Raw genomic sequence first — 14,866 nt, 5'->3', positions numbered from 1 at the left:
TAAATAAGAATTTCAAGTGAGAAAAGAATAATTGTTAACATTTGCGTTTTCCATGGAGGTAATAAATGAAAATAAATACGAATACAAAATGTACACTCTGAGCGATCCACGCACACACATGAACGCACATATAAAACATACACAAACATATACATTACATGTGGCACATATACATAGCATAAACCACTCAAGGTGCACATTCAGCAATTATCCCAAATAATCGACCCCATAAAGAAATTTCCCGTACAAATGCAACGTGCAGTTAAAAATGTCTACATCAATACCTGAGTCCATTATAATTTCTACAGGTTCGTCTAATGAATGAATTCGAGGTATAATTGTTTTTACAAGTTGGTTCATAAAAAAGGGAATTTAATCTGGTATAGCGAAGAGGACAACGGAAACCAATATTTTGTAAAAGATACGGCGAATCAACTTTATTATTTAGAATTTCGAAAATAAAAATTAAATCACATGTAAGGCGCCTTTTTTGTAGTGATTCTATATTAAAATTGATCGAAAATGCGCCGTAATCATTTTCAATATTGCCAAAACGATATTCCAGGCTCCTTATAAATTTGTTTTGAATGTTTTCAATTTGATTAATATATACATTATACTGAGGGGACTGTACCAATGAAGGAGTTTGAGTGTATTTAGTGATTCGTAAGATAAACCCTAGAAGTCCATACGCCTTATCTACTATTGTATTTATGTGGTCTCGAAATAAAAGCTTATCATCCATCAGTACACCCAAATCTCTCGCTTTCATTCGACGATTGACAATTTTCATTTTAATTTTTAATTTTCACTAGTTTGATTTCTCAGCAGTGAACGTGAATTATTAATTTTAACTGCAATATTTCATTTTCCTTGGACTAGCACCCGAAGCGTGAGAATGATTACCTTGCCTTCATGTAACATATGACTGAAACACACTGCATTTGGTTTACAAATGCAGTGCCCTGTGCATCATTAGGAGCGGAAAAGGGGAATGATAAATTATCATCAAATTATTTTAAAGATTTATATACATATAATAAATAAATCTTTCATCCATCTTGTCTCACAAAGGTTTAATATATTATCTATTTCAGCTTCTAAAACAAAAAGTTTAGCAGGAAAATCAAAAAGATGTAAACTGATTATTGACAATGAATCAAAAGAAAAAATCACAAGCTTCAGATAATTAGGAATCGATTTGTACAACGAAGTCCGAGATCAACTTAACTAAGCATCTCTAGTGTCAGGATGTCAAGTGCCACTTGGAATATGTCAAGATAGTAAGACCTATCTTGACGTATTCCATAGGAACACGAGCGGACACTACGAGAACGAAGAACCTGCCAAGAACATCAGAGATGAGTGTCCTCAGATCAATTACCTGAGACACTCTGCGCGACCGGGTCAGAAATGAATTTATACGGGAAACGGGTGAAATGAAAGATATAGTGCACTGGAGCTGATTTCGTAGAATATTCTGAAGATACCACATTTAAAGAATGAGTAACAATAGACTGGTGTGCATAGCAGCCAAAGAATTGCCCTCCGGACGACGCGGGCGCCCACCTGGGCTGGTATTCCAAACGCTCTCGTGGCCGTATTTTGTATGTAAATACACGAGAAAAACTGTTTTCACATGCAGCGAGATTGGTTCAGAATAGCATCCCTGGAAGACCCCCTAACCGATGGAAGGATAGTTGGGATTTATCACGGTGGACTGAATAGTCTAAATAGAACAGATCGTCAGATCTACAAGAAGACAAATAAAAAGAACTTGAAGTTGTAGTTAGAACTTAGGAAGGAGCATTAATAGAGAGTTTGCATAGTAGTTCAGGACAGTCAATGAGGAAGATCAGTGGTTTTTTAGTTTTTGAGAATAGACTTAGTCAAAAAAATAATTCAATTTTTATGCATCGTATTATCAGCGCGACGATTTTTTAAATTTAGTATTTCTGAAATAACTCCGCGTGTGACGTAAGAGGTTTATTTACGCTTTTTCTCATTCAGTTCTTCTTATTGGTCCAGAAACAACAAGCAGACCGGAAATTTTCCATAGCTCTCAAATCATAGGTGATTAATACGAACCAGTGACTATATTCAAAGAACGGCGTTTTTATTATTTTTTTCTGGACATTTTCAAGAAACTTTGTCGTACAATTTAATGCTTTTATTTTTACCCCGCGAAAGAAAACATTATTTGTGTCCGATTTCCCGTAGGGCTGAAGTTCCTCATTGAATCAGAGGCAATTTTTAATACATAAATTTGTATGACTATTTTTCCTACTTGAAGTTGTAGTGTACTTTTTTTTTATTTCTTAGCTACTTACAAAGCAAGCCGCCACAAAGCTAGGCAAACCCAAATTATTCTGAGACATTTAATATCAACAGCCTACTGAGGTTTTTACTGTTTTAGGCTTCAAAATTGTTAGGCTTTTACCAATTTCAACCAAATTCTAAAATACTAAGTTTCTTCGATGTTGTGGTTTGACTTAAGCGGTTTGATTTATGAAAACTATTGAACTCGAAGACGAAAGTTTTTGGGGATTAATTTCAAACTTTGAAACCAATACATTTTGTTTTGCTTAAGTCAAAATGATCAAATTACAACATAGATGAAGAAAATTTCAGAGAAAGAAATTTTTTATTCACATATTTCTATTTAATACGGCAAAACAAGTATACACTGTCTGTAAATAATTGTTGCTAGAAAACGACTCAGTCACTTTTCCAGGCACCGTGAAGTTAATAAAAGAAAACAGATCTGAGCAATCCCATATGGAATATACAATTTTGAATAAATTTCATAAGTTCTTCATCTCTGTTGTGATAAATTAATATAAACAGTTCTCCAGGGAGTTGAATCCAGTTCTTGTCTACAAAATTTTGGACAAACTCAAAATATTGTTGATAAATCCACCCGGTCCATAAAGAAGTATAGAAATTGAAAAATTTTCAGGCATTGCCTTGTATGTAGGTGAAATAATTCAATTAAAGAAATCTCACCCGCATAAAAAAGGGTTTCAGCTCTTTAACTTCACAAACATCAACAGATGAAAGAATTAAAGGAATATAGATGTTCGAATATGGGCAGAATGGCGAATGTTACACAGTGCATAAAGTGGCCACTTACACCAGCCAATGACAGGTCATAAGCCCTGTGGATGTCTAGACTTCTATATTACTATATTTGAGTTTGTCCAAATGTTCATAGACTAAAGACTGGATTTCATACCCTTGGGAGTCATTAAGATTAACAAATTACAACAATCAACAAATAGAAGAATTGAAGAAATATGGATGTTCAAACAAAGGCGAAAATATGAATGTTGCACAGTGTGTAAAGTGGCCACTTAAAGCAGCCAATGACAGGTCATAAGCCCTGTAAGTGCCTAGACTTCAATATTCCCTTATTCAAGATATTCTCCATCACTGTTGTAATTTGTTAATCTTAATGACTCCCGAGGGGGTGAAATCCAGTTTTTTGCCTACGAACATTTGGACAAACTCAAATATTGAAATGAAACCAACTGGTCCAAGAAGAAGTTTAAAAGTTGAAAAATTGTTTTCAGGTGTTGCCTAGTATGTGAAAGAATTCAGTCAGATGAATCTCTTCACTACAATAAAGGTTTCAGCTCTTTAACTTCACTTAAATCAACAAATGGAAGAATTTAAGAAATATGGATGTTGAAACATGGGCAAAATGGTGAATGTTGCACAGTGTGTAAAGTGGCCACTTAAACCAGCCAATGACAGGTCATAAACTCTGTAAATGCCTAGTCTTTCATGTTCCCTTATTTAAGGTATTCTCGATCCCTGATGTAATTAGTTATTCTGTATTACTTTCTCTAAAATTTTCTTCGTCTCTGTTGATATCTGTTCATTTTCTTCTACAGTTAAGTTTTTACAAATTTAACGTTTTTAATAATAAATCGTTGTTTGGTCAGTTCCATTCCTCTCAGGCATTGAGTAACTGATAACAGCGGGATTTTAGAGTTTTAGTGGACTGTATGGAATTGTTACTCACTTTTAATGTTCTTCCGATTGTTTCTTAAATGAAGCACTTCTCTATTACTGCAGCACGTATACCGGTATCGTGTAGATGTTGTAGATGATAATGAACTGTACAATTTAGTCTATTTATAACACACTAAACTTCACTTTTTACGAATATGCTGACGCAGTATATGATAAAGATTTATCAGAGAGGTGAATTTTCACATGTGACTTTCTCACAGAACGGTAGAAGCAACAAGAGTTTTGAAATAGGAAGGATTTGGGAAGGAAATGAATATTTACAGTCTTATATGAGTTGCCAGTATAGAAAATGTAAAATCAGTACTTAACAATCGTTATTTAAAAGTTCATGACTAATTCCTGGTTTAAAATTTATGTAGGTACCTTTTGATTTTTTTTGGTCTCTTTCCAGAGAACTTTGGTGACAGTTGTAGTAATGAATCCGTATTGTAGATTTGTACTCTAACCGGATTCTTAATGAACTGTACATCAACTTTATTATTGTTATTTGGTTTTTCTATTTAGTTTTTCTACTTGGTTTTTTGAATTTTTTACTTTCTCTCTATCTATCCTTGCCTCTGTTGTATACACCATGATTTGGTCTGACACACGTCTTGTATATCTGAATTATGTTTCCAATACTCATGTGTTCATTGTACTTTACGACATTTCTTAGGCATCCAGATGTTGACTAACTGAGATGGATATGTTCTCATCATCACTATGGCAGCATCATCTGCATGGCATGTGATGTTAATGACCTTATCTCCTTTTGTATATTCACTACTTTTTTTTATTCTTAAAATCGTTTTTTTAAATATATTTATTTTGCTTGTGTAAGAAAAGGTTTAAGGCGTATATATTGTTTATTTATTTATTTATTTATTAACGGACATTGTCCATGTATACAATTTATAAGGTTTAAGTATTACAATAAAAGAATAGTTTAAAACATTTAAAAAATAGAAAGAAGCATTGACAAACATAAGGGACATCGAGACAAGATCTGGACTATTTATTTAGTGCTCGTTTAAATCGTTGTAAACTTAAACCAAAAAAGTCCAGATCTTGTCTTGAGTTAACAATACGACAAAGGCGGGTCATTGGAGAATTTAGGTCATAGTTTGTTTTATACTAATCGATGAACAGTACTTCATTGTTTTTCAATCTACGAGTCGGAATATTGAATTTTACTTGTCCCAGTAATGATGGAACATCGATTATACCATTTAGTATGCCGAATATATTTATGGAGTCAATATTAGTCAATATTATTGTTGTTGTATATTTAGTTTAAAAGGTGCTAAAATTGCTTTGTTTCTTTGTTGTTCTCAATGCGAGTTATTTTCTAATGCTAATATTATTTATGTCCCGAATTGAGTTGTTGTAACTCCTAGGAATGTAATTCAACGTATTATACTTGGAAAATACTTTGTGTTATATGATTTAAAAAATAAATAAAAAAAAATCAAATTTAATTTCTTAATACGGAAGTCTAGGCATTTATAGAGCTTACGACCTGTCTTTGGCTAGTTTAAGTGGTCATTTTACTTACTGTGAAACATTTATAATTTTTTGTATGTTTAATTATCCATATTTATTCTATTTCTGCACCTTTAATTTTATTCCTTGGTTTGGTTAGGTTTGGATAGTCTTTGGGGGCAAGAACTAATTTATACAGTTCTCAGTGACGTCAGAAACTTATTGAGCACTGACCTCTATTTGTAAGAATAGAATAGAAAAGGGTAGGATTTTTCTCCCATACATTTTGAAATTTAAATTATAAAAATAAGTTTAATTTTATTAGTTGGTTTACAAAAATTACCATTTGGCAATAAGCCCGTCAATGTTCAAATATGTATCAACAAAGTATATTAACATTAGGGATGTGGAAAAGTTCTTGGTGTTTCCGGACAAATCGAGTTATCTTAGTCTTTTTACATCGGGCAATACTACAGCCAACTTTATCATTAGGCTTGAAATACCAGTATACATTATTCCGCAAGTGAAACAATAAACTACCCGTTTTTTCGAAGCGTAAAACTTCATGAATAAAAGGGTATTTTAGGGGAATTGAAAAGGGTGTTTTTACACTATTATGTTGTATTGTCCCTAGACTGGTACCTAAAGCGTAAAACTGGTAAGACTGATAGAACTGACCATCTTACTTTAATCTAAAAAATAAAAGTTTCGCTGCGATTGGTGTACCAATTCTTTGCCCAATGCACCATTAGGTGCGGAAAGGGAATGATGATTAAGTAATAAATATTTAATCAACTTCCAAATTTTTTAATTAAATGTCAATTTAAATAAATGCATTTAATATGAATAATGTAAGCGCTAGACATCACTACTTTTCACTTATTTTTATAAATTTAATTTGAATTATTATCTAGTTTTTTTGATGTTTTTGGTCAGACTGAGAGAAATGGTTAGAGGCAAAGTCCACCATAATATATGCATTCGTTTTGTTATGTTGTATTTATCACATCATGTATAATTAAAATTAATAAATATATATTATTATCATTATTAAGAATAGTATTCATATAAGGTCATTTATACACAAATTGTCGGCCTCGTGGTGTAATGGACACCGCATTTTCCTACCATGCAAGAGGTCTCGGGTTCGATTCCTGACATGGTTGATATGAAATGTTATTTAAAAATGTGTTTTTACACTAGAATATTTTATAGTCCCTAGACTGGTACCTGAAGCGTAAGACTGATCACCTTACCTTCATTTAACAAAAATAATTAAGATATGCTGTTTGGTGTACCAATGCAGTTCTCTATGCACCATTATGTGCGGAATGGGAATGATGATGATGATACACAAATACAGATATTTTAATTCTTGTATATCTTTAGCTTTTAATTTTTTTTTCTATTGAATATGTTTTGTAGCACGAATGATATAAAAAAAAATATTTCTTGGATGGTTGGAAGAAATTTCCATTTTGCAATAAGCCCGCCAATGTTTAATTTATTTGAATGTTCAAAAAGTTAAATAAATAAAAACTAATATTTTCTCCAAACTCTTCGTAATATTATTCTTCGTATATATCATATGTTTACGAAAACCTTTATAATAATGTAAGTTAATATTTGTATATTACCACTTACCGACTTTTTATGTCTACCGGTTTTGGGACGTACATGTTCTTTCTTCAGGACACTCACGATTTTTTTTTTCAGTAATAATATCTAGTGCTGTCGCGATCTGTTCTATCTTACTACCCCTACGGGGAAACGGCGTGATGGTTTGATTGTGTGAATTACAAAAATAAGTGAGTAAAAGATAAATTTTTAAAAATCTCGTGACAAATGAAAAATACTTCTTACTCGTTCATTCAAATATTACAATACACATTATTTTAATTTCTGGAAAAATTTTAATGGGCAGAGTAAATTTTCTTTTAGATAAAGCATGACCTTTTATCTTCCAAGAAAGAACCTTTATCACATTGAGTCAAGACGGAGGTAAACGAAGAAATGCTTTAGGCAAAAGTAATATAAAATTTCCTTTTTTTAATCAAAATTGTATGTTAAGAGTTATCTTATTAAAAAAAAAACATATAACAACAAATATGAAGTACATTTTAGAGAAGGGAATATGTAAGTCTAGGCATCTACAGGGTTTCTGACCTGTCATTGGCTGGTTTATGTGGAAAATGAACAGTAAAAAAATATTTCACTTCTAACCAAGTTGTTTTACATTTTATTATTAGAAAACATGCATTACGTGTTAATATCAAAATACAATTATTAATTAAATAAAATATTTATTGCAACGAGTAACAAAAATAGTGTTTAAGCACATTTTTTAGGGGTTGTTTTACTGTTGTAGTGATTGTGTGTGTAATTTTAGTGATAAGTTAACTGATCATCAGATTAATGTTATTTAGATTCAGAAGTAAATGATCAATTTAATTGTTCTGTTTTTTGTTTTACAAAATAATAATTATGGTAAATTGATAAAATGTAAGAGCTATCATATCTTTTTCCGTTGCGTTGATAATGTTTTTTCTTGGTGGGACCGCGGTTTTTTTTTTCAAATACATATAATCAATAATCAATAATAAATAAATATTTTACACTTTATACGTAATATTTTATGCATAATATTTTGTCAGACAAATCGGAATCTCTTTTTGTTTTTTATGTATGTGTCGATTTGTTTGAAATGTCTGAAAAGTGTCCGATTTGTCTGAAAAATGACCGATTTGTCTAAAAAGGAAAACATTTGAACCAATTGTTTGTGAGGTGCCCACTACTTAAATTTTATGATAAATTAAGTGAGGTCAAAATAACCCAACAAAATATAAACACTCGTTCAGCAACACAAATTAACTGTACTGTCCAATTTGTATCAACCGCCTTCGGTAAAAAGCAATACGATGTAATTGCTCCAAAAATATTTAAAGATTTATAGCCAAATATAAAAGACACAAAATGCAAAACAAAATTTAATATAAAAATAACTGCACACATAAATAGTGTAGCGAGAGATTTTTTTGAAAAATATATGTAAATCAATAAACGTAGTACTTTATATAATTGGTACACATATTATTTATATCTTTAAGTATTTCAATGTTTTAAATTTGTTTTATTATATATTATACTTATATTATTTATGTTTAAGTAACATGTATTCTTGGCACATATATATACTTTATATTTGTATAAGAATGATTTTTAAATTCTTATACTTGATTAGCTAGGCATTTAAAATTAAGTAGTTTTAGTTTTTCTTTTTTATGTTATTTTTTTATTAGTATAGGACTACTTACGCTCTAAAGATAGAAAATCTCCATCTTAGAATAGGCTGTGCCATGTTAGATGGAGACTATCATAAACAGAGAACACTCCGTTTTCATTTTACATCAATTGGTTTTATATAAACTCCCTGTTATAAATAAATGTATACTGCCAGTGACTACATATGCATTATACATCCTTTAGATGCATTAGCGATATGTGGTTGGTAAAACGTCATTGATCAGCAAGATGTATCGTCACTTAAGTGGCAACATGACCTATTTCATATTTTTGCATTTTACAAAGAGATGGGTCATGTTGCCGCTTAAGCGACGGTATATTTTCTGAATAAAATAAATAATTTTTAATACAAATATTGCATGTGGAGTTTAACTTTGTACCTTTCAATTATATCCTACCGCAATGATCGTTGAATCGAACCTAAAACCTTGCGTCCCCTGAGATTCCTTTGTTCAGCTCCTGATTGATGACGTAACACGGTTCATTTGTTTAGCAAACTGGCTCTATGACGTCATGAATCAACGTGATGGCTTGTTGTGGCTTTCTTCGCAAATTATAATATGAATTATGGGGTACAGAAATAATAAAATTTTCCCCTAAGGTTTGTACAAATTTAGACATAATATACCAATACAATATTGTGGAAACGTTCGTCATTTTCACTTATCACATTATAATTTTCACTTAACGAACTGTTATTTTAGAATCGAAGTTTACATTTACGATTGTTATATTTCTGTACTATCTAAACAGCATATTGCGAGGTTTACAGAAGAGCTAAAAGCTTAATTAAAAAGTTTAAATACCGTGGAATTGCCAAACATGTGTCTATTGTGTTTTAATACATAATATATATTTGTCAATTTCACAGTATCTGGCAACTTCTTAAAAAAAATATCAAGCTCTGTTTTTGCTTTCTTGTAAACCTCGCAAAATGCAGTTTCGGTAAAATACGTAGGGACCGTCGATTTAATAATTCATTGTTTTTCCATTCAGATCAGATAAATATTGAGATGTTATCAATAAAAATCTCTTCCGACAAGCAACAAAAATTAGGTTGGTGGGATTCAAGCTGTTAAAAATTATATGTTGTGAGTCTTAGTTTGTAATAAATAAATACATTTAAAATAAATAAATAACAAAACACATCAACCGTAAATTCAACTCCCCAAACGGTTCAACTTTCATTTACTTAGCTGTAATTTTAGTGTCAACTATCGCTTATTTTTTTTTTTGTATTTTTAAGTATTTAAGTTTTTTTTTGGTTTAGTTTTCACCTAGATTTAATTACAGTAATTCTACCTTATCATATATTCCATTTGTACGTATGTAACTGTGATCAAACCTTTTTATGTAAAACATATTATTTTAACCTTATTTAATTAAGGCTCTATTTCCACTCATTTTAGTTTCTGTTTATATCTACTTATTTACCCGTAATTTTATTATATTTTAAGACCTTCTTTGAAGTTCAATTTTAAGATATCAACTATAATTTCAGCTTAATTACGGCTTAATTTCCATCTAGTATAAGATTATTTTTTTATAATTGAAATTAATTTTAGATTATTGAAGAAATGCTACACACATTAAATAATTTTAAACATATATGTAAAATAAGCATTTTATAAATTGTCGTATTTTATAACGACGCATTGAACCATAAGACGCGCCCTAATTTTTTGTTGAATTTTCAGAGTGTAAAAGTGAGTTTTATAGTCCGAAACACACGGTATATTAAACAAATAAAGTTTATATTAAATCATATAATGTAATAAAATAAATAAATAAAATTTTCGGTACAACGAGGTTGCACCTGCTAACTGCATACAAATATATTAAGCTCTAGAGACATGGTACAATCCAATGCCAAGATTAACTCGAGTTATTTATTATTCAGCTATATTAAATTTAGGACAGTAAATAGACAAAATATTTTGATCACACTTTGTCTAAATCAATTAAGTTATTCAATCACCAAAAATGTAATTAATATCATTGACATAAACAGACTATTGGCACTCTTTCTTATTGTCTACATAAATTCGGAGTACCCTCTTTTACTTTATATAAATGGTTCATAGGGCAATACATAGAACCATTATTGGTTTATATTTGTAAATCTTTTTAATACCGTACTTCTTTCTTACAATTTGTACTGGATTTAATTGACTAGTATCCAGTTTATTGTGTTTTTTTTATGGATGATTGCGTAACACGGGAGGTAAAACAACTAATTAGAATCTTACCAATATCAATAAAGATTAGTATATACTAGTATGTCGCAGGCAGATTGTCATTTTAGGCGAATTACATATTGCCTAGTTTAATTACGAAACGAAATTACGTTTGTTTGAATTAATTTTGTTATATGGTTAGGTTAAGATTAATAATTAAAAAAATATGTTACTAAACTTAATCCAAACTATCCTAAACTAACCCAACTTCACACCTAACCTAATCCAAAATATCGTAGCATCACATAACAAAATAAACGTCATTTTGTCTCGTAATTCGCCAAGGCAATATGTAATTGGCCTAAAATGACAATCTGCCCGCGACATATAGATGCTTATTATTTTATCATTTTCATTAACTCAAATTAACACCAATATTTTAAGTTTGTCCAAATTTTTGTAGACAAGGACTGGATTCAACTCCCTTGGGAGCTGTTCATATTAACATATTACAACAGAGATAAAAAACATTTTAGATAAGACAATATAGAAGTCTAGGCATCAGGGCTTATGACCTGTCAATGGCTGGTTTAAGTGGCCACTTTACACACTGTGTAACATTTACTTATTCATTGTTGATAAATACACCTGGTCCATGAAGAAGTATAGAAATAGAAAAAATAATATTTTTAGGCGTTGCCTAGTATGTAGGTGAAATAATTCAATTAGATGAATCTCACCCGCATAAATTAAGGCTTCAGCTCTTTACTTTCACAAACATCAACAGATGAAAGAATTGAAGGAATATAGATGTTCAAATATGGGCAGAATTGTGAATGTTACACAGTGTGTAAAGTGGCCACTTAAACCAGCCATTGATAGGTTATAACCCCTGTAGATGCCTAGACTTCTATATTATCTTATTTTAAATGTTCTTTATCTCTGTTGTAATATGTTAATCAAATAAACACTTTTTTTTCAATTATAACACTAGAGCAATGTTATTTTTTTACACAATATAGGTAATTACCATTGGCGTATCTCCATGGTTTGGATTTTTTGATACATGATAAGGCCATTCAAAAATCCAAAAAATCTGCTATCTCCGGACATACGGTCTACAAATATGATTAATAATTTTGAAAAACGCAAAACTTACGAACCTAGAATTGTTTTTTCTTATAGCCTTTCACAACAAAATCGGTTAAGTTTTATTTATTTATTTTTAAAAATTCCCTGTCACCGCGAACGTTATTATATTTTGTCATGTCTTAAGAATAGTAAATGATTAGACTTCTGTTTCCTAACTGAAGGTTATAACGTCGTAATAACCTACGCAAAAATGTCCTCTGCCTCTGATGTTAAAAAAATTTCAAGTATTTTTTTCGTGAAGTCGTATTTTATCAGTAAAAATAAATAATGACACGAGAGAGAATATCCTTGTCGGAGATAATATTTTATCACGTGTTTAACGACGCTAGTCCTTCCATAAACATAAGCGAGGAGTTAAAAAGGATCCTGCAGGATATATACTTACAACACTTACTTTGAGGGTGAAGACACTATTTAAATGTAAAATACAAGAAGTTGTACCTGAATCAAGGATTGACGGATTACATTTTTGAGAGAAGAAAATTGCGTGTTTTCATTATCATTTCTTAGCCCATAGCCGTGATGCATAGGACACTGTAATTGAAGACTATGTTTTCAAAACCTAAAATGTCACTAACCAACAAATTTTCAGGAGAGTATTGAAACTGAACACCACGGCTTTACCATGGTTTTAAATTTTTCAAGGAATAAAATCAAAGGTACACATATTTTTAGTGCACTGAATAGACATTGAAATTCCATAAATATTTTACGTTTATTTAAATATTATAAAAAATGTCATTGTGACATTTGTGACGTTTTAAGACAATTTTCGGATCTTTGTGGTTTTTAGTGCAAACTATGAAGAAAGTAGTATGAATGGTTTGAATAAAAATAACGGTTTTGAAAATACAGCTATACGAGTATGTCATTTTTGGATCAATCCCTTAAATCCTCCAAGGTTAAGTTTTAAAGTTATCATATGTAAACAGTTTTTAAATAATTTTTTTTAAAGATATTTTTTTTAAAACCTCATCCATTAAAACAATTTGAAGGAACTATGATAGTTTCATAAGTCATAATGTCCAAAATATGTTGAAAAATCTTTTTTTCGGTCAAATATTCAAAAGGATTTTTCCGAGTATAGTCGAAAATGCATTTAGAGTGTTTTACCCGTGTACCGTCGATATTATGTATTATGAAATACAAAATGTTTTATTATATTTTTCAGGTTTAAAAAGGTTTGCATTTCACGACTTTACCTCACGCAAAATAACAGTTTACCGTTCAGTCAGTAATAGCGCTGAGTTATTTTATTTATTATTTCACCCTTATTGGGGGTCGTAAATTTATTCAGAAGTTGACGAGTGCAGAGATTTATAACTGATTCAAAATATGTTTGCTAACATATTATGCATCGAGAATTTATCGAATATCCTCAGCATAGTAAAATCAATGTCGAAGATATACCAGATTTTTTTTAGGTACCTACATGTATGCTATTGTTATTATTATATTATTATTTACAAAGGATTTATTAAACCCCATTAAAACTATATAACATATTCAACAATGTGTAAATTAAACCTAACAAACGAATAAATTTAAATCAACAACACAGTTCAAATCAACTAATTAAAATCAATAAATTGAAATCAATAAATATGAATCTAATGCCAAGCAGTCTTGCCCTGCAAATATTCTTCGACTCTATAGTAGATCTTTCCAAACAGGCTGCGCTTGACAAAATCTTTTGAAAAAATTGTTTGCAAAGCCTAAATTTCAAGAGGTACCTTGTTGTAGAATCGTATGTAGTTTGAAGCAGTTTTTTTTGCAGTCTAGTAGTGAGCACAACTAGCATATCTTTATTTCTAATGTATGTCAATATATTGATTTTTTAAAACTTATCTCTAAGCTATTCTTTGGTAGTCATATTGTAAATTGCTCGAACAGCTCTTTTCTGCAGCACAAAAACAGAATCAACATCTGCAGCACTTCCCCATAGCAGTAAACCGTAAGAAATAACGCCGTGGAAATAACTGAAATATACTAATCTAGCTGTTTTTACATTAGTAAGATGTCGAATCTTTTTAACAGCGTAGTTTGCAGAACTAAGTATGTTCGATATAATATTTATGTGGACCCCATTGAAGTTAAAAATCTAATTTTATACCCAAAATACGGTGGTCTCCACATAATCCAGTTCTTTGTCTTTAAGTTTTACATCAAACATAGTTTTTTTGACATCACGTGTCACAAATCTAATACATTTAGTCTTTTTTTCGTTTAACTCAACATATTACAACAGAGATAAAAAACATTGAAGAGAAGGTAATATAGAAGTCGAGGCATCTACACGGCTGATGACCTGTCAATGGCAGGTTTAAGTGGCCACTTTACACACTGTGTAACATTCACCATTCTGTCCATATTCGAACATCTATATTCCTTCAATTCTTTCATCTGTTAATGTTTGTGAAGTTAAAGATCTGAAACCTTTATTTACGCTAGTGAGATTCATTTAATTGAATTATTTCACCTACATACTAGGCAACGCCTGAAAATGTTATTTTTTCAATTTCTATACTTCTTAATGGACCAGGTCATCAACAATATTTTGAGTTTGTCCTAATTTTTATAGACAAGGACTGGATTCAACTCCCAGGGAGTTGAATCAATGTATCATCTGCAAATAATACGATCTGCAAACAATACGATCTCCTAATTTTTATTTACAAGATGAGGGAAGTCATTAATACAGACGAGGAATGGGAGAGGTCCTAAAATGGAGCCTT

Source organism: Micrasema longulum, unplaced genomic scaffold, assembly GCF_059751315.1.
Source record: "Micrasema longulum isolate JH-2025_06_02 unplaced genomic scaffold, ASM5975131v1 h1tg000678l, whole genome shotgun sequence".
Taxonomy (NCBI): Eukaryota; Metazoa; Arthropoda; class Insecta; order Trichoptera; family Brachycentridae; genus Micrasema; species Micrasema longulum.
Note: the sequence above shows the minus strand (reverse complement) of the source record.